The sequence below is a fragment of the Pseudophryne corroboree genome, chromosome 8, assembly GCF_028390025.1.
Source record: "Pseudophryne corroboree isolate aPseCor3 chromosome 8, aPseCor3.hap2, whole genome shotgun sequence".
NCBI classification, from domain to species: domain Eukaryota; kingdom Metazoa; phylum Chordata; class Amphibia; order Anura; family Myobatrachidae; genus Pseudophryne; species Pseudophryne corroboree.
Genome location: NC_086451.1, coordinates 481,587,039 through 481,609,382, shown reverse-complemented (window position 1 = coordinate 481,609,382; position 22,344 = coordinate 481,587,039). Strand labels below are relative to the sequence as shown.

Sequence of the window (22,344 nt, the reverse complement as noted above, 5' to 3'; positions counted from 1 at the left end):
GCTACATGTATGTGTATACTGTGATGTGTGTATGCTGGCTACATGTATGTGTATACTGTGATGTGTGTATACTGGCTGCATGTGTGTAGGTGTATACTGTGATGTGTGCTGCTGTATATGGTGTGTGTGTGTGTGTGTGTGTGTGTGTGTGTATACTGGCTGTACTGTGTGTGTGTATACTGTGATGTGTGTATGCTGGCTACATGTGTGTATACTGTGATGTGTGTATGCTGGCTGCATGTGTGTATGTGTATACTGTGATGTGTGCTGCTGTATACTGGCTGTATGTTCATACTGTGATGTGTGTGTATATACTGGCTGCATATGTGTGTGTATGCTGGCTGTGTGTGTGTGTGTGTGTGTATACAGTGTAAATATGTGCGTACTCCTGGCTGTGTGTGTGTGTGTGTGTGTGTGTATACTGTGATATGTGCTGCTGTATACTGTGTGTGTATACAGTGTAAATGTGTACGTACTCCCGGCTGCATGTGTGTGTATATACTGTGATGTGTGTGTATGCTGGCTGCGTGTGTGTCTATACACTGTGATGTCTGTGTATGTACTGTATGCTGGCTGCATGTGTGTGTGTGTGTGCCGTATGCTGGCCGCATGTGTGTGTGTTTGTGTATACTGTGATGTGTGTGTATGCACCATATGCTGGCTGCATGTGTGTGTTTGTATACTGTGATGTGTATATGCTGGCTACATGTGTGTGTATGCTGGCTGCATGTGTGTATACTGTGATGTGTGCTGCTGTATACTGTATGTTCATACTGTGATGTGTGTACTGGCTGCATGTGTGTGTGTATACTGGCTGCATATGTGTGTGTATACTGTGATGTGTGTATGCTGGCTGCATGTGTGTGTATACTGTGTATATATGTGTGTGTGTGCATACAGTGCAAATATGTGCTCCTGGCTGCATGTGTGTGTGTATGTGTATACTGTGATATGTGCTGCTGTATACTGTGTGTGTATACAGTGTAAATGTGTACGTACTCCCGGCTGCATGTGTGTGTATATACTGTGATGTGTGTGTATGTACCATATGCTGGCTGCATTTGTGTGTTTGTATACTGTGATGTGTGTGTGTACTGTATGCTGGCTGCATGTGTGTGTGTGTGTGTGTGTGTGTGCACTGTGATGTGTGTGTATATGTGTGTGTGTACTCCTGGCTGTGTGTGTGTGTATACTGTGATATGTGCTGCTGTATACTGTGTGTGTATACAGTGTAAATGTGTATGTACTCCCGGCTGCATGTGTGTGTATATACTGTGATGTGTGTATGCTGGCTGCATGTGTGTGTGTGTGTGTATGCTGGCTGCATGTGTGTGTGTCTATACTGTGGTGTGTGTATGTACCGTATGCTGGCCGCATGTGTGTGTATACTGTGATGTGTGTGTGTGTGTGTATGTACCGTATGCTGACTGCATGTGTTTGTATACTGTGATGTGTGTGTGTGTATGTACCGTATGCTGACTACATGTGTGTTTGTATACTGTGATGTGTGTGTGTGTGTGTGTAAGTACCGTATGCTGGCTGCGTGTGTGTGTGTGTGTGTGTGTGTGTGTGTGTGTGTGTGTGTACCGTATGCTGGCTGCATGTGTGTGTATACTGTGATGTGTGTATGCTGGCTGCATGTGTATGCTGTCTGCATGTGTGTGTCTATACTGTGGTGTGTGTATGTACCGTATGCTGACTGCATGTGTGTTTGTATACTGTGATGTGTGTGTGTGTAAGTACCGTATGCTGGCTGCGTGTGTGTGTGTGAGTACCGTATGCTGGCTGCATGTGTGTGTATACTGTGATGTGTGTATGCTGGCTGCATATGTGTGCATATACTTTGAAGTGTGTATGTACAGTATGCTGGCTGCATGTATGTGAATACTGTGATTGTGTGTGTGTGTGTGTGTGTGTGTGTGTGTGTGTGTGTGTGTGTGTGTGTGTGTATACTGTGATGTGTGTGTGTGTGTGTGTATACAGTGTGCTGCACACATATACTTTTACGACTGATAAGAACCACTTGGCCCATCTACTCTGCCCCCCCCCCTTTCCTTTCCTTTACTTGCCCCTTACTTGACCCTTAGTTCTTTGTGAGTGTGTATATATATATATATATATATATATATATATATATCTATATCCCATGCATGTTTACATTTCTGTACTGTCTGAGTCTCTACCACCTCTGCTGGGAGGCTATTCCTCTTGTCCACTACCCTTTCTGTGACGTCATTGTTCTTTCAGTTACCCCTGCCCCCAGTGCCCGGGCATGTCCTTCTCTACTATTACTACTCAGTCTTCATGCCAGGCTGTTTTAGCTCGGCGCTGCGCTCTGCCCAATTTTTAAAGGGAAAACTGCGCCTTTAGCGTCGCCCTGCTCAAACAACTGGCATGTTGCCGTGCCGTCGCCGCGTGGATAGATGCCATGCGCACGACATCTATTCCCAGTAAAGGGAGAGCTTGGGGGAAGCCCAGCACCTCCCTAAGTGACTCAGACAGCTGGGCATGCCCCCTAATAGTGTCATTGATGCGGCTGCACCCCCTTACCCGGCTGGCCGCACCCCCTTTTCGGAGGTGTGCAACTACTGCCTCTGCGCCCATCCTAGCGGTATCACTACTTCTCTTCCGTTGGAGAATATTTCCCTCCTGTACCTTGATAAATCCCAGGATAGATACATACCTCCCATCATCTTTGGAGAACAAATTCCGTACTTCTCACGTGTCGGAAAAAGGGGGCGTGGTCTCTGCAAGAAGGGGTGTGGCTTTGCGGGAATGCTGAGATTGCGAGCCATGCCCCCCCTGTTATCATCACTGTGGGGACATGCCCAGTGCTCTATGATCTGCCCGTGCCCCCAGTACCGTTGTCTCCTGTGAATAGGCGCTATGCACAGCATCTATTCACCACCGCCCTGCTAAGCAGAGCAGGCCAGGCCACAGCAGCTGGGGTTACCGCCCAAATCATACAGTACCTCCTCTGTACGTACAAAGTGTGATGATTGGCTTACAGTCTTCTTGTGACAATGTTGCACATACTGATGGCGGAACAACGCAGGCTCACGTTGGCAGCAAGGCACCAGGCATGAATACTGGCAGCCGTGGCAGATCCACAGAACTTCATGGAAGGACAATGCCAATGACCTAGAAATGTCTCCGTCTGCTAATACAGCGTCTCTGATCTCAGCGCAGACCAGCAACGGCCGGCTGGCTGGACGCTTTGGGTAACTCGGAGGGGGTCTGTGTACTAAGCCTTGGAGAGAGATAAAGTATCAGTCAGCTCCTGGCTGCCATGTTATAGGCTTGGTTTGAAAAATGACAGGAGCAGATTGGCTTGTACTTTATCTCTCTCCTGTGACTGCTCCAATTGCCCACTTTTGGAGCCTGAGGGAAGAAGATGCCATAGGGAGTCATTATGGGATGCTTGGCACTTTTCATCATTAGGCCCCACAGCGTGTATTGGGGATGGACCATAATAACGCAATTCTTATAGAATCATGACAAATTGGCAATTCCCCCTCTCGGGGTGTGTGGCTATGGCTAAGCCCCACCCATCTGTGCCTAACCTTAACCCCTTACTCTCCGGGCCCTAACCTGTACCCCGATACTCACTTTCAGGTTGTCGGCTGTCTGGAATTCGGCACTGGCCTCCAGAGTGGTGGGATTCCGGCAGTTGTCACGTGACCGTCTACATCCCAATGGACAGGACGCTAAACACATCCCATTTAGCTATTGTTCCATCAGTAGCCATAATACCCACATAAGCTGCACCAGATGAGCCCGTTGATGGTAATGGGTAGGAGGCGGTGATATACGTGAAGGAAGGAAAAGCACATAAGAAAAGAGGGCCCTGCTCGTTAGTGCTTCCAGCCTAGACAATACATGGAGCTTAATAAAGACACAGGGCAGAGACACAGAGAATGGAGTATATAGTTTTGCAATGAGTTATGTGCGTTGTATATTGCGGCCACAACGATTGCACATTATACAGCGACATTACAGACGGCGACACTTCCCCCACTCTGACAAGTTGCAGAACCAGAAAACTGCTACTGGGATTCCTGCAGGATGGGGACTCGGGGTGGGGAGGTGTCTCTAGAACACAGGTTCTCAAACTCGGTCCTCAGGACCCCACACGGTGCATGTTTTGCAGGTCTCCTCACAGAATCACAAGTGAAATAATTAGCTCCACCTGGGGACCTTTTAAAATGTGTCAGTGTGAGTAATTAATACACCTGTGCACCTGCTGGGTTACCTGCAAAACATGCACTGTGTGGGGTCCTGAGGACCGAGTTTGAGAACCACTCCTCTAGAACAAAGTGGAAACACAGACACTGGGGCAGATGTATTAACCTGGAGAAGGCATAAGGAAGTGATAAACCAGTGATAAAGCAGTGTTAAGTGAAAGCTGATAATGCACCAGCCAATCAGCTCCTAACTGTTAATTTACATATGGGAGCTGATTGGCTGGTGTGTTTATCGGGTGTGGTATTGAAAGTCGACAGTAACTAGGTCGACAATGTCTAGGTCGACCACTATTGGTCGACAGTAACTAGGTCGACAGGGTCTTTAGGTCGACATGTTCTAGGTCGACAGGTCAAAAGGTCGACATGAGTTTTTAATGTTATTTTGGTGTCGTTTTCTTCGTAGAGTGACCGGGAACCCCAATTAGTGCACCGCGTCCCCTCGCATGGCTCGCTTCGCTCGCCATGCTTCGGGCATGGTGCCTTCGCTCCGCTACCGCTTCGCTCGGCACAGATTACCGTTCCATTAGTAGTCCACGTGGATCGTTAAGTATGAAAAGGTTCAAAAAAAGAAAAAAATTGTGAAAAACTCATGTCGACCTTTTGACCTATCGACCTAGAACATGTCGACCTAAAGACCCTGTCGACCTAGTTATTGTCGACCAATAGTGGTCGACCTAGTTACTGTCGACTTTCAGTCCAGATCCCGTGTTTATCACCTTGCGTTTATCACTGGTTTATCACTTCCTTATGCCTTCTCCAGGTTAATACATCTGCCCCTATGTCCTGTAGGAATTCTCCTGAGTTACATGTGTATCTCTCTTAAAGCCGTGCACAGGACACATGGGCACTCCGACACAGTATCTGCTCCACAAGTTCTAGGTTCTGGAGGAAGGAGAATTGCAGAACGTGGGAGCGGAGACTTCAGGCGCTGGACAGCGAGAGCTGGGGAAGGAATTGGGAAGCTGGATATAAATAGAACCCGAGTCATGAGAGGGTGAAGAGCTTATACAATATTTATGCCCGTATTGTGCATCAGACAACTCTATGGATATGTTGTGTATTGTAGACGGCTCACGGAGGCATGCCAGGATTCAGCTGCTGTTGTGTTATATAATATCGCACATTCAGGCCATCGGTGTCCCAGGGAGCAGAGCAGACATTAGTGTAGGAGAGGCTAGCAATGGCTACCCTGACACTAATTACACTGATCAGCCTAATTACCCTCTGGGGGCAATTCCATGGGGCACAATAGCTGATTGTACAACACTGGGGGTGAATGACTGTATCAGTCTCATTCAGCAAATACAGAAAGTCAGGGTACATGAAATACACAGCCGCACGCCAAAACACACACTGCTACATAGAAACCTCTCTCTCTCTCTCTCTCTCTCTCTCTCTCTCTCTCTCTCTCTTGTGTATTAGACCTTCGTAGGTACCAGAGACTAATATGTCCCTTACAGGGGGGAAATGTAATAGTCTGTGACTTGCAGGCATCTGCGTGATCTTGGCGAATCTGCCCGATGTTTTAAAGGCCTGGCCTGTCCGCACGTCGTAGATGCGGTGCCCCCGAGTGTATCCTACACTGAGACTGTGGGCCTAATTCAGACCTGATTGCAGCAGCAAATTTGTGGACAAAACCATGCGCACTGCAGGTGGGGCAGATGTAACACGTGCAGAGAGAGTTAGATTTGGGTGGGTTATATTGTTTCTGGGCAGGGTAAATACTGGCTGCTTTATTTTTACAATGCTATTTAGATTTCAGTTTGAACACCCCACCCAAATCTAACTCTCTCTGCACATGTTACATCTGCCCCACCTGCAGTGCACATGGTTTTGCCCATTTGCGAACAAATTTACTGCTGCAGTCAGGTCTGAATTAGGCCTTGTGTATTATACAGGGGAGACCCTGCCAACACCACTGTGTCACGACATCTGAGGGGCCACTGCTACTACTGACGGTGAATACAGGTGTGCACGGGTGTAGCGAGGGTGGCTCCGGGGGAGCGCGAGCTCCAGGCACCAGAAACGTTAGAGGGCACGCCGCCACTCCCACCTTCCCCCGCTGTGCCATGGGCCGCTGTACTGGCAGTCTCGGAGCAGGAGCAGAGGGGGTGCATACTGACTCGGACTCTGACAGTGCTATCAACACTGGAGGTTCTGCCTATAGTAATTCAGTGAATATATACAGATTGCGGCTTTCTACGTCGGAACACTTTGTACAATGTATTATGGTCAGTAGAAGGACACGGGGGCTCATTGGCTAAAGGGGGCAACGTAGAAGCAGTATGCACTGGTGGAATCGTACAGTGAGAGAAGCACAACGCACCTGGGGGGTGAGACTTCCATCTGCGGCCATTACGGCGCCTTATTTGCTGTCCTGCCCGGAAGCCGCAGCCCGGTGCTGTATAACAAGCAGTGGCACTCTATCCGCAAGTAGCACAGTGGATAGTACAGTCCTATACATCCTTATTGAAACTGCAGTTGTTTGTGATGTCATTCCTGAAATCGAGAAACGTCCTCATCATCAGACTTTTGCCACCTGTTTAATGCGACCTTGCCAACGACAGATTTTTAGGACTAAGGGGGACATCTACTAAGCAGTGATAAGAGCGGAGAAGTGAGCCAGCGGAGAAGTTGCCCTATTAACCAATCAGCAGCTCTGTATAATTTTATAGTATGCAAATTATAGATGTTACTTCAGTGCTGATTCGTTGTCATTGGCAACTTCTCCACTGGCTCACTTCTCCGCTCTTATCACTGCTTAGTAAATGTCCCCCTAAGTTACTTACAAAACTTGGGATAGCCATGGTCCACTAGGATCCCCCTGAGATAGCCATGGTCCACTAGGATCCCCCTGGGATAGCCATGGTCCACTAGGATCCCCCTGGGATAGCCATGGTCCACTAGGATCCCCCTGGGATAGCCATGGTCCACTAGGATCCCTCTGGGATAGCCATGGTCCACTAGGATCCCCCTGGGATAGCCATGGTCCACTAGGATCCCCCTGGGATAGCCATGGTCCACTAGGATCCCCCTGGGATAGCCATGGTCCACTAGGATACCCCATGGGATAGCCACGGTCCACTAGGATACCCCCTGGGATAGCCACGGTCCACTAGGATACCCCCTGGGATAGCCACGGTCCACTAGGATACCCCCTGGGATAACCACGGTCCACTAGGATACCCCCTGGGATAACCACGGTCCACTAGGATACCCCCTGGGATAACCACGGTCCACTAGGATACCCCCTGGGATAACCACGGTCCACTAGGATACCCCCTGGGATAACCACGGTCCACTAGGATACCCCATGGGATAACCACGGTCCACTAGGATACCCCATGGGATAACCACGGTCCACTAGGATACCCCATGGGATAACTATTGTCTACTAGGATACCCCATGGGATAACCACGGTCCACTAGGATACCCCATGGGATAACCACGGTCCACTAGGATACCCCATGGGATAACCACGGTCCACTAGGATACCCCATGGGATAACCACGGTCCACTAGGATACCCCATGGGATAACCACGGTCCACTAGGATACGCCATGGGATAACCACGGTCCACTAGGATACCCCATGGGATAACCACGGTCCACTAGGATACCCCATGGGATGGCCACGGTCCACTAGGATCCCCCTGGGATGGCCATGGTCCACTAGGAGCTTTCAAAATACTGTATCAAGATCTCATTGATAAAGGTACCAATCAGGAAATGGCTATAAAGGCATCACTCTCCCGTATTCTGCACTCTTCTGGGCTGTCAGGTGTGGTGGCAAGATGGAAGCCATTTATCACCATAAAGAACACCCGAGCCTGTCAACGTTTTACAAAAAATCTAAAAAAAAAAAAAAATACATTAATCACCCCAAGATGTTTTTTGCGGTCTGTTCAAACAAACTTTCTGACCTTCATTTTCAAAGTGATGTTTGGTGCAAAGACAGTGTGGCGCATCTTCCGAAGATCATCCTACCTGCTGTAATATATTGTGGTGACGGTGAAATCATTTGGGGCTGATTCCCTTCAGCTTGGCCAGAGGTTCTAGTCAGGATACAGGCATATAATGAACTGCTCCCGAGATATTGAGAGCTACGTGAGCATGCCCTCCAGATGTGACCACTTTCCCCCGTGGCCACAATTCCTACAGCATCCAGGACTAGCCGTGGCAAACATCTTGGATCACTGTGGGGTATTGTACCACATATAATATTAGTACATTACCTGGATTAGAAGGCCGGGGGCTGGTCTTTTTGGTTCCAGTCTTATCAGCATTTTGGGAGGGAGTTTGGTTCTCCTGGCAACAGACTGGGTGTTGTTGTACCCTCAGAGGGCTCATCAAGGGAAGGAGGCCTTGAGTTTGGAAGAAGCTAAATGAAATGAATTGAAGCCTTGCCTCCACTCTCACACATAAGTAGTAGTTGTATGTCCAGGATTGTTGGAGGAGCTGCTGGTGGTGGTGGTGGTACTGTATTTGCCCTATTAGTAGCTGTTGATTAATTTACGGGCGAGTGTACATTGAGGTCAGGCGGTGAATAGCTATACAGGGGTGCCCATGTAGAGTTGGATGCATGTCTGTGTTTTAAAAATAAAATTTGAATTTTTTTTTGTGTCATAAAAACTGGAGAGGCAGAACAGTGGGGGTAAGCGGCGATGGCGCGTAGGCTGAGCGCAGTAAGGGTGTGGTGATGTAACTGCAGTTAGGCTAGACCTGGACGCATTTACGCCTGTGCGTATTTTGTGGGTGCAGCCTGAGCGATGATGATTAGCGCCTCTATCCGGCCCCTTTGTATTGGCTTATAGCCTATTACCCCATCCAGCTGCTTCATGTAATATATCACCCACACGTCCCAATGAATGCGCAACTGTCTATCCGCCTGCTGCTCACTTGACATTCGCATTTGGAATGTGGCGGTAAATAAGATTTCCATTTAAATTTTAAAAGGAGGCAGCAGATGTTTTGTGTTTTTCATTTAATCTACACCCAGTATTTATTTTCTATTTAATTACCTCATATTTGGTACGATAAGAGCGTTTATCTGCTTATCTGGAGCCTGGTGCTGCGTGTGTACATGTGTCATCTTGTAGATGTGACCGTGTGTTGCTTCATATGTGCGGGAAACCGCAGCGGTAAGGGGCACCATGTTACATTGTTGCGCACACACTGATATTACGCCTCTAGGCTGATGCCGCAGGGTGTGTAGCCAGGATAAACAATATTTTGGGCCTAAATCAGTATGGATCGCTATTCAGAGAAATTGCAGTTGGCTGCGAGAAGAAAGGCGCCACCGCAACAGGAAGAAAAGACGCCCCGTGCAAAATTGCGAATGCATCGCAGATCGCTACCCACTCGCAGATGCAAACGCAATTTCTGGAACATCGAAGAAACTTTGCCGTCTGAGCGAATGTGAGTAGGTCTGAGGCTGCCAGTAATCTGCGACTGAGACGGGCTGGAAGTGGTCTGCGCTGACGTCAGAGACCCTCCCCAATAACGCCTGGGCACACCTGCATTTTCTCTGACACACCCAGAAAACGGTGGAATTCCGCCCAGAAACGCCGGCTTCCTGTCGGTCACACAGCGGCTACATTGCGATTATGATCTGTATGCATTTTCAGTCGCTATTGCCCCTCACACGTGCGCAATACGAATGATATACATGGGCAGTTGTTCGATAATTGCTCGATTTACGATTTCTCTGAATAGCGATCCACGCTGAATTAGGCCCTTCATCCTGGGCAATGCAGGCTAACGTCCCACGGATTACGCTGTGTAGTAATAATAATAATCCCTATCTATGAGCCATCATCCTCATCATTACATATATACAGTGCATCCGGAAAGTATTCACAGCGCTTCACTTTTTCCACATTTTGTTATGTTACAGCCTTAATCCATTAAAATTGAATAAATTCATTTTTTCCCTCAAAATTCTACACACAATACCCCATAATGACAACGTGAAAAAAGTTTTTTTGAGATTTTTGCAAATTTATTAAAAATAAAAAACTAAGAAATCACATGTACATAAGTATTCACAGCCTTTGCCATGAAGCTCAAAATTGAGCTTAGGTGCATCCTGTTTCCACTGATCATCCTTGAGATGTTCCTATAGCTTAATTGGAGTCCACCTGTGGTAAATTCAGTTGATTGGACATGATTTGGAGAGGCACACACCTGTCTATATAAGGTCTCACACTTGACAGTGCATGTCTGAGCACAAACCAAGCACGAAGTCAAAGGAATTGTCTGTAGACCTCCGAGACAGGATTGTCTCGAGGCACAAATCTGGGGAAGGGTACAGAAAAATATCTGCTGCTTTGAAGGTCCCAATGAGCACAGTGGCCTCTATCATCCGTAAATGGAAGAAGTTCGGAACCACCAGGACTCTTCCTAGAGCTGGACGATCGTCTAAACTGAGCGATTGAGGGAGGCTCTAGTCAGGGAGGTAACCAAGAACCAGATGGTCACTCTATCAGAGCTACAGCATACCTTGTGGAAAGAGGACAACCTTCCAGAAGGACAACCATCTCTGCAGCAATCCACCAATCAGGCCTGTATGGTAGAGTGGCCAGACGGAAGCCACTCCTTTGTAAAAAAGCACGTGACAGCCCGCCTAGAGTTTGCTAAAATGCACCTAAAGGACTCTCAGACCATGATAAACAAAATTCTCTGGTCTGATGAGACAAAGATTGAACTCTGGCATGAATGCCAAGTGTTATGTTTGGAGGAAACCAGGCACCGCTCATCACCAGGCCAATACCATCCCTACAGTGAAGCATGGTGGTGGCAGCATCATGCTGTGGGGATGTTTTTCAGCAGCAGGAACTGGGAGACTAGTCAGTATAGAGGGAAAGATGAATGCAGCAATGTACAGAGACATCCTGGATGAAAACCTGCTCCAGAGCGCTCTTGACCTCAGACTGGGGCGAGGGTTCATCTTTCAGCAGGACAACGACCTTAAGCACACAGCCAAGATATGAAAGGAGTGGCTTCAGGACAACTCTGTGAATGTCCTTGAGTGACCCAGCCAGAGCCCAGACTTGAATCCGATTAAACATCTCTGGAGAGAACTGAAAATGGCTGTGCACCGACGTTTCCCATCCAACCTGATGGAGCTTGAGAGGTGCTGCAAAGAGGAATGGGCGAAACTGGCCAAAGATAGGTGTGCCAAGCTTGTGGCATCATATTCAAAAAGACTTGAGGCTGTAATTGCTGCCAAAGGTGCATTAACAAAGTATTGAGCAAAGGCTGTGAATACTTATGTACTACTTATTACTTAGTTTTTTTTTTTTTTTCACGTTGTCATTATGGGGTATTGGGGGTCATTCCGAGTTGATCGCTAGCTGCCGTTGTTCGCAGTGCAGCGATCAGGCTAAAAATTGGCATTTCTGCGTATGCGTAGGCTCCGCAATGCGCACGCGCGATGTATGGGTACAAAGCCCGTTGTGGTTGTGCACAGGTTCTAGTGAATGTTTTCAGTCGCACTGGGGGCCGCAAGAAGATTGACAGGAAGGGGGCGTTTCTGGGTGTCAGAGTAGGTTCAGAGCTACTCTGAAACTGCACAAACTGTTTTTGCAGAGCTCGGCTGCACATGCGTTCGCACTTCTGCTAAGCTAAAATACACTCCCAGTGGGCGGCGCATAGCGTTTGCACGGCTGCTAAAACTAGCTAGCGAGCGATCAACTCGGAATGACCCCCATAGTGTGTAGAATTTTGAGAATTTATTTATTCCATTTTGGAATAAGTCTGTAAAACAACAAAATGTGGCAAAGGTGAAGTGCTGTGAATACTTTCCGGATGCAATGTATAATATACATAGTAACATAATATTTGAGGTTGAATAGAGGCAATTTGCCCATCGTGTTCAACCTGTTTTAAGTTGTGATGATTCTACATACTTGCTGATTAATGTTTTATGACTAGTTAGCTACTATAACTCATGTTACCCCCGGATTAACCACGTTGATATTTTAAGTATTATAACCTTGGATAGCTTTTTCATTCAGAAATTTATCCATACCTTTTTTAAATCCAATTACAGAGTCCGCTATTACCACCTTCCCTGGCAGGGAATTCCACATCCTGATTGCCCTAACAGTGAAGATCCCTTTCCTCCGTTGCGTTCGGAACTTTCTCTCCTCCAGCCGCAGTGAGTGCCCACGTGTCCTAAACTGTGTCCTTTTAATAAATAATTCCTCTGATGACTCTTTGTGATGTCCCTTTACATATTTGAAGATATTAATAATATCTCCTCTTAGGCGCCTCTTTTCTAGTGTATACAAATTCAGCCTAGTAAGTCTTTCCTTATAGTACAGTCCTTCTAGGCCTTTAATCAATTTAGTAGCTCGCCTTTGAACACTTTCGAGTTCACTGATGTCTATTTTATACAGTGGTGCACAGAGCTGAACACAATATTCCAGGTGCGGACGTACCAATGCCTTATACAGCGGCATGATTACATCCGAGTCCCTTGTCTCAATTCCCCTTTTTATGCACGCTAGCACATTACTTGCCTTCTTTACTGCGTTTTGACATTGTGTACGGTTATTAAGCCTATTATCAATGAATACCCCCAAATCTTTTTCAAACTCTGTTTCCCCTAGGCATTCCCCATTTAATATGTAGGATGCAAGTTTGTTTTTAGTCCCAAATGCATAACCTTGCATTTGTCTGTATTGAACCTCATTTTCCATTTAGATGCCCAGAGTTCAAGTTTAGATAGATCATTCTGCAAGGACTCCACATCCAACTCTGAATTAATTACCTTACACAGTTTAGTATCATCTGCAAAGATTGACACTGTGCTTTCCAGGCCTATTTCTAGGTCATTGATAAATATGTTGAACAGTAGTGGTCCGAGTACGGACCCTTGTATTCAGCTGACTACTGGGGACCAGGTTGCGGTCTTCCCAATGACCACTACTCGTTGTACCCTGCTATCCAACCAGCTGCTTATCCATGTGCAAATAGTTTTTCCTAGGCCAATCTCCTTTAATTTAATCATCCGTCTCCTGTGAGGAACTGTATCGAAGGCTTTTGCAAAATCTAGGAAGACCACATCCACTGCTTTCCCTTGTCACGTCTGGCAGGGTTTGAGGATCCGGCAGCTGAGATTTGCCCGAGGAGGTAGCAGGCTGTGAATGAACCAGATGAGGGGGCTGGATATAGTTCCTTCGCATGGGACACGGAGCAACGAAGAACGTAGGTGGGGTTTGAGAGTCAATGGAAAGTATTTATTATGTACAGGGCTGAGGTAGAGAACCAAGGCTGAAGCACAATGGTTAAAGACGTGGCTGGAGGTGAAGAACTGTGGACTGTGATTTGAAAGACGAGAATGTAGATGAACTGTGGAACTGTGGATGGTAGTTGAAAACGTGGCTGGAGACAAGGACTGTGGACTGTGGTTTGGAAAACGAGGCTTGAAGATAATAATCTGCAGGCTGTGGTCAGTGGTACAAAGGCGTGGCTGGTGAAGGAGATCTGTGGAGTGTGGCTTGAAAGACGAGGCAGAAGACCCGGGTCGACTGTGCCCAAAGAGTCTTACTGGACCGGGTTTTCCAGGAGTGCTTCCACAGGCAGTAGCAGGCAAGAAACGGCAGGGCTGCAGCAGCAACAGAGAATCGACCAAGCAGGATCAGGGGGAACCAGAATACAGCAGGAATCCTCGGAGCACAGGCTAAAGCACATACAACAGGGTTGTAACTTGAAGCACTGGCGTCCCTGTCCTAAACCAGCCCCTTTTATAGGGAGAGCTTCCCATGGATAGGCTGGAAGAAACAGGAAACAGGAACTATGCTTAAAACTTGGTCTCCAACATGGCGGCGCCCAGTAATGCAGACCTTTTTGCAAAGCCACATTGCTCACTGCCCCTGGTCTCCAAGCAACGGTTCAGCAGGAGCGACCCGCTGTAGCGGCATCCCGCTGCCATGAGCGGACCCCCTCACCGCCGCTACTGCTGCCCACGGATCCGGCGCAGCAGCCCACCTCCGCCGCTGCCCGCACAACGCCAAGGAAACACGTCCCGCGGCCCCAGCGTACCGGTTAGACTCCGGACGCTGACAGTACCCCCCCCCCTTTGCGGGTGGACTCCGGACACCTATGTGGTTTAGTTGGAAACTTGGCATGAAATGTCCGAAGAAGTCTTGGAGCATGGACATCCTCTGCATCTACCCAAGATCTCTCCTCTGGCCATTACCCCTTCCAATCAACAAGGTACTGGATGCGACCATAACGTCTGCGAGAATCGAGGATCTTGTGAATCTCAAATTCATCTCCATGTGCTGATTGGATCTTGGGTGATTTAGGCAGAGCGGCTCTGAACCGATTAAGTACCAGTGGTTTTAAGAGAGAAATATGAAATGCATTAGAAATTCTTAACTGCGGAGGTAACTTTGTAAGCCACAGGATTCAACACTCTTTCGATTGGGTAAGGCCCAATAAATCTGGGAGCAAACTTTTTTGTAGGAACCTTTAATCTTGGGTTACGTGTGGAAACCCAAATCCGATCTCCTACCTTAAGGCTTGGTACAGCTTTTCATTTCAGATCTGCATAGGTCTTATATCTCTTGGATGTCTTGAGCAGTCTTGTGAACTTGTTTCCAGGCTTCAGTAAATTGTCGAAGTGTTGACTCTGCGGCCGGAACCTCGAGCGTAGGCAGAAGTTGGAAGTCAGGAACTCTTGGATGGTAACCATAATTAATGAAGAATGGAGAAGATTTTGTGGCAGAGTGATAAAGATTGTTATGGGCAAATTCTGCGAACGGGAGGAAGTCCAGCCAGTCGTCCTGTGAGGAGGACATGAATAAATGCAGAAAAGTCTCCAGCTCCTGGTTCACTCTCTCTGTTTGACCATCCGTTTGGGGATGATATCCTGAGGAGAAGTTTAATTTCACGCCAAGAGCAGAACATAGGGATCTCCAAAACTTGGCCACAAATTGAGGACCTCTATCAGACACGATTTCCTGGGGTAGACCATGGAATCGAAAGATCTCTGCTAAAAACAATTTTGCCAACTGGGATGCAGATGGAAGATTAGCCAGAGGAACAAAGTGTGCCATTTTAGAGAATCTGTCAACTATGACCCATACGGTGTTCCGCCCACCAGACATAGGTAAATCTGTAATAAAGTCCATAGAAAAATGCGTCCATGGTCTTAGTGGTACCAGCAAAGGATGGAGTAACCCGGCTGGTGGACCTTTGGGACTTTTATGCTGGGCACATTTTGGACAGGCAGCTACGAATTCCTGAACGTCAGTCCTGAGATGAGGCCACCAGTAGGAGCGCTGAATGATTTTAAGTGTCTTATGACCGCCCGCATGGCCCATGAAGGAGGAGGAGTGAGCCCATGTAAGAAGTTTTTTGCGAAGATTTGGTGCAACAAAGATCTTCCCTGGAGGAGGAAATGGAGAGGTATTGGTTGTAGAAAAAGAGGTGGATTCCAGGATAAATTGCTCTTTTGAACGGTCAGAGGGTTCTTCTGAACTTAGGGAGTGAGATAATGCATCTGCCTTTTTGTTGAGTAAACCTGGTCGGTAACTGAGTTTAAAATTAAAACGGGTAAAGAAGAGTACCCATCTTGCTTGGCGTGGGTTCAGACATCGGGCTGACTGTAGATACAGGAGGTTCTTGTGATCCGTGGTCACCGAAATTGGATGCTGAGCTCCCTCCAACAAATACCTCCACTCCTCAAAGGCCAACTTAATTGCCAGTAATTCCTGTTCCCCAATAGCGTAATTCTGTTCAGCGGGGGAGAATCTTCGCGAGAAGAACGCACAAGGATGGACCTTCTTGTCCTCGAAAAGCTGGGATAATACTGTTCCATCAACCTCCACCAAGAACTGATAGAGATAAAGCTTAGCTACCATGCTTAATTATAATAATGCAATTCATTTCAATATTAGAAAGAGATTTGATTAAACTAGCCTTGAACATATGGAAAATATAAAAGCGTGTTTTATATAACATTGTGTGTGAAAGTGAGCATCTGGCACCCTGCTCTCTCCTCAGAAACGGAAAATATCTAAATGTAGCTCCAGATAAGCAGAAGGACAAGGGGCATATGAAGTTATATAACTGTGTTAATCATTTACTGCCAATATATGTGTATAAATATTGAAGCTGACCAAAGTAAAGCAGATTACTTATGAGACATGTGTCTGTGTGTGACTCATTGAGTTCTCTCAGCAATACATTACGACCTGGTATCCAGAGGTGACATGATACTTGAAGGGACCAAACCGGGGCTACCTAGACAGCTCTATCATTAATGGGGGACTCTATGGGATGACTAACACAAGGAAAAGCATCTAATGAGAGTTTCTGTGTTGGAAGCGAATTGTTCTCAAGGACTCTGATTTCACATTGGGTGAGTAAAACTATTGTAAAGCAGTCATATTTTACTCAAAATCCGACTCCTTGAGTGTAATTCTAGTACATTATAGAAACAATGTGCATTTATGTTTTTTCCTTGAACTGTCATTATAAAGAACCCGATTATCTTGTCACACAGCCTAGATTACTTGAATTATGTTGTATTGCGCAGCTAAAAAGTATTGCTTGTTGTAATCTAAGGCAGATACAGGTGTATTGCTTGCGCAGCTAAAGTTTATTGCTTGTTGTAATCTAAGGCATATACAGGTGTATTGCTTAGCTAGGGTGCATTGCTTGTTGCAGCTACAGTATAAAGCTAAGGCATAAGGCGTAAGGCATATTGCAGTTGTTGTCATATGTTTGTATGTTCTATGTGTATGAAAGTTTGGGTCAGCCATTTACGGGACCTGATTGCTAGCTGGAATTTGTGGTATGCTGACCCACAGTTGACGCCACAATGCACAGCTTACTGTCTTGTCTATGTCATGTAAACTGTCTGATTTAAGATAACAAGAAACGGTGTAAAGTGTATAAAGGTGGTTAGTCCATAAGGTCATCAAAGACGGCCCTTGGCACGTGCAACTGTAGGCTTGTCCTGTCACCTGTCAATGGAAGCCCCTGGGAGGCCATATGAGACACAAAAACTAAACCTCGCCTGCACCATTGATAAACAATCATTGTTACATGTTGTAAAAGTCCAATGTTGCTGAATGACTGAATCTGTGTCTATGTCTTATTAGCGCATGCGCCCACAGAACAATTGGAATAGTATACAAAGGCGTACCTAGTTTGCAATTGTGTGCGGTACAGAGGTGTACCAAGGTTAATTATTATGCAGGATTTACCCAGTGTTTTTTGCAACGTAGATAAGCATCTCAGCATGAGAAAGGTGTTTTTACAGAATTGTGATTATTGTGGGATGTCATTTAAATGCTCAAATGTTATCAGTGCATAGAAATGAACCATATCCTTTATGCTTAGCTGATTAACCTACTGATCATTTTTTAAAATACCAGCAGTGTGTCCAACAAGTTTTCAGAAATGTTAGAAGACTGAATATGGTGTTTTAAATTGCATGTATTGTAAATGTGATATATTACAGTCATACAAGTTAAATTAATCTTCAGAAGAAACAGGAAAAAGGAGATAAAAGTGTGTGTCCAGACAAAACCTAAGCCAGTGATACATAGTTAACTTCTCACACAACTAGACATATCCCTCTTCGCCGCAAGTGGATACGGCCACACCCATAGGGCTTAATTACCCCAATGGGAGGGAAAGGGAGAAAGATGGAAACGCGTTCACCTATAGGATTGTTGTAGTGAAAGAAGGGGAGAAAAGCATCAAACACATTGATGCCATTCTTAAAAGGGCCAATTTTCCAAAAGACGGAATATTAGACCCACAGGCTTGGAAAAGATTTCAAGTCACAGACGGTCACTGGTTACAGAGAAAGGGTTATCTGGACACTGTAAATATATGGCAAACTGTTTCACAAGAAGTTGAAGATGAAAAAACAATGAGAAGAGAAGATTATCTGTCTGATGTAATGCCACCACCCTATGCTCCAATAATACAGAATACCATTGACAGTGGTATACCCACTGAAGGTGAAGCAGGGGGGTCAGCTCCCTCAGTAGTACCAGTGCAAGCAGAACAAAAGATACCTGCTGTTACAGGAGGTACGCTGGTCCTTAGAGATTGTGGGATTTCAATAATAGTCCTGATAAAAACCCAAAAGCAGTACCCGGTGATAGATACCACATACTGCCTATCAGAGTTAATAGCCACCCTAATCCCAGACATAGAACTGACAGGTTACCTGGGGCTGAGGGTTATATTGCAGCACCCACATGCCAAGTGAATCTGCTGGGAGCTGATATCCTTAACATCATGCAAGCTACTATTCAGTATACCCCACAAGGAATCAAGTATACCAGCAATATTCCAGCTATCATGAAGCCTAGCATTGAAGCAGCAATTGAAGTTTATCTACATGCAAGTTTTGTATGACAGAACAAGTTGAAGAAGCAGTTCAGAACCTCAAGGCTGCCATAGCATCTCCACCGGCATTGGGTCTGCCAGACTACACCAAACCATTTACTCTTTATTGCTATGAGGAGAAAGGCCATGCACTTGGAGTCATCACGCAACTGCATGGAAGCAAGCAACGACCAGTGGCTTATCTTTCAAGCAAACTGGACAACATTATCCAAGGAGCACCCACCTGCATCAGAGCAGTTGCAGCAACAGCAGTTCTCAAACAGAAATGCATAGACATTGTGCTTAATCATGAACTGATCATTCAGGTACCACATGCGGTGACTGAAATACTACAGCAAGCCAGAACCAAGCACTTATCAGCTGCAAGACTCACCAAGTATGAAGTAGCTCTACTAAGTGCCACAAATGTCACCATCAAGAGATGTACCACCCTCAACCCAGCAACTCTACTACCAGCCCTATTGCAGGAAGAAGGAGCAGAGTATGAATCTCTAGATTCAAAAGGAGGGAGAAGAGAGACATATAATATCTCTAGCAATGGTACCCAGAATAACCAGGATGATGAGGACCACATGAACTATGGGAATGCAGAAAGTGATGAAAATATTCACAATACAAATTTTTCCCATGACTGCATGGCTCTAATGGAACAAGAAACTCAACCACTACCTCATGTCACAGACACAACACTTCCTGATGCCCAGCACAATCTCTATGTGGATGGTTCAAGATACTATGAGGATGGGATTCCTTATACATGATACGCAGTAACCACTAAACATGAAGTTGTGGATTCAGGATCCCTACCATCCCAGCACAGGATTGTGGGCCAGATAATGAAAAAGCAGAGGCTTCAAGAAGGCAAGTGGCGAAGACCTACAACGTGCTTCCCTGATCAGACGCCAGTTCAGAGCTTTGCAAGGGCCACAGAAAAGGTTGCAGTAATGAAGATCCAGGCACATGAAGAAATGACACTCCTGAAACAAGAGGCAACAATCTGGCAAGATGCTGAAGCCAAGAGGGCAGCAAAATGCCCCCAGCAGATATGGCAAGCCTATACAGTAACCATTCCAGTGCCAGACCAGATGCCTGAGTATGCTACACTGATTGAACTTCAGAACAAAGCAGGAGAGAGTGAGAAAGAAGCCTGTGGAAAGAGAAAGCAACGAAACAACCAGTAAAGGTAGCCATCTACACCACACATACAGAAGTAACAGAAAGAAGCAAAGCCTCAAATGCCTGATCTACAGGATTTGAAGAAATTTCAGGAACAAGCAGGTCCTAAAGAAAAAGCAGCATGGCAGAGAAGAGAAGCCAGACAAGAAGAAGAAAAGTTATTCTTACCCAGAAGCTTATACCCCCTTATGTGTGAAGTCAGCCATGGACTCACACACCTGGGAAATGATCAGATGGGAAACTTAGTCACAGAAAGACGGATAGCTCCAGAATTTTATCCAGATGCAACCAAGTTTGTACAAGCCTGCTGGATATGTGGAAATGTCCAATCCAGGACAGAAGGTCAAGACACCCCTTGGAGCAATCCCCAAAAGTTATTTTCCAGACTGCAAATTGACTATAACTAACTGCCAAAGATGTATTGATAGTCACAGACATTTTCAGTTATTGGCCAATGGCAAAAGCTACAGCAAGATCAATAGCTAGAAAATTAAGTTCAGAAGATATTTGCAGATAAGGAGTACCAGAAGTTACAATATCAGATTAGTGAGTGTGTCACAGAAACCAGAAAGGGATGCTAAAGAGTTTATTTTTAGGACTGGTTAATAGTAGAACCATGATCAGTAAAACCCCAGGTTATTCACCTTATGAAATATTGTTTGATAGCATACCTAAGATAGGATGTTATTATCCACAAGAGTTACAGAATGAATATGGTAATTTGACCGCATATGTTAAAGTCTTACTGAAGAAACTGACACCTCTGTATTCTCTAGTTTTTCTCTCTCCCATATTCAGGAGCAGATCTGAATCCCCACAAGCTTTAACCAGGAGATTGGGTGTATCTGGAAAGACACGTGAAAAAGTCACTTGAGCCCAGATTTGATGGTCCATATCGAGTGTTTCTGACCATGCCCACTTCTGTGTCAATTAAGGAAAGAGAAACTTGGGTTCCACTGCAATTTTGCTCAAGTTAAGTTTGAACGATGAAATATGCAAACATGCAAAGGCTAATTGTGCCTAAACTAGACAGACCACTATGGGTCATTATATTGGGAACTTCAGTACTTATTATAGTCATAATATACTTTATAGCTCTCACAGGAGAGGGCAGGGACTGGCATGTCCGCCAATCCAAAGTTACATACCACACTAGAGCTTGTGTTAGTCAAGTTAAAGTAAAGATCATAAAATCTCTAGAAGTTCAAAGATACCAGTTAATTTAGAAATGCTGGGCTCACATGGGCCCACATCTGGAAAAGGAGGGGAATGGACATCTGTCCCCACTACATATAAGAGTATAAGAGGTTTTAATTTGTTTAGAGCAAATACATACTACTAAAATAGAGTAATATTTTTTAGAATATGTATGAAGAGAACTCCAAAAATGTGTTGTATATTTATTACTAATGAAACAAATAGTGCGCAAGAAGTCATTTAGAGAAATGTTCTGCTTAAATCAAGCTAATTGGTTTAGCGGGATCAAAGAGTAGATTGTTGAAATAGTGATTTTTTTTATTAAAAATTGTTGGCTTAGCAAATTGCATATATCTGAATTTAAGATGCTATTTTGTTTCCTTTCCTTTCAGCTTGAAAGAAATCTGTAAAGTGTAAACTCAAAGATGCGAATCCTCCAAGTTTAAGAAACTACAGAAGAGCTTGGCAAGAAGGAGCCGTGAGCAGTCTACCTTAATGGATATGATGTGAACGGTTCTTTACCTTCCGTGGGATAGAGTGACCAGCACCGTCCTACGGGAACATAGCCTTTAGCACCATTATAGCTAGACTGTTTGCTTAGTCTCTTGTAGGTAGAGTTTATGTGATGCCTTGTAGCTCAACTGTAATGTCATATTGTAATACCAGATAAACCTGTAATGTTTGATTATTATAAATAGGAGGGAAAATGATAGAGATAAAGCTTAGCTACCATGCTTAATTATAATAATGCAATTCATTTCAATATTAGAAAGAGATTTGATTAAACTAGCCTTGAACATATGGAAAATATAAAAGCGTGTTTTATATAACATTGTGTGTGAAAGTGAGCATCTGGCACCCTGCTCTCTCCTCAGAAACGGAAAATATCTAAATGTAGCTCCAGATAAGCAGAAGGACAAGGGGCATATGAAGTTATATAATTGTGTTAATCATTTACTGCCAATATATGTGTATAAATATTGAAGCTGACCAAAGTAAAGCAGATTACTTATGAGACATGTGTCTGTGTGTGACTCATTGAGTTCTCTCAGCAATACATTACGACCTGGTATCCAGAGGTGACATGATACTTGAAGGGACCAAACCGGGGCTACCTAGACAGCTCTATCAGAACGGACGGCTGAGATCGGGTTGTCGAAGAACAGGAGCAGTCGTGAAGGCCTCCTTTAAAGATGAAAAAGCCTCCGGAGACCACTTGGCAGGATCAGCTCCCTTCCTAGTTAATGCGGTTATAGGAGCTATGACAGAAGAATAATTTTGAATGAATCTTCGGTAGAAGTTAGCAAACCCCAGAAAACGTTGAATTCCTTTAAGGGTAGCT

At 45.4% G+C, this 22,344-nt stretch overlaps 1 long non-coding RNA gene across 1 annotated transcript in view; it reads left to right on the top strand.

The window, feature by feature from the left end:
- LOC134949661 (uncharacterized) overlaps positions 1-21,984 on the top strand; it is a 41,328-nt gene extending 19,344 nt beyond the window's left edge. The window contains exons 2-3 of the long non-coding RNA XR_010183187.1: positions 12,298-12,405; positions 20,604-21,984. This is a non-coding gene — a long non-coding RNA (uncharacterized LOC134949661). The remainder of the gene's footprint in view (positions 1-12,297; positions 12,406-20,603) is intronic.
- The last annotated feature ends 360 nt before the right edge of the window (positions 21,985-22,344 follow it).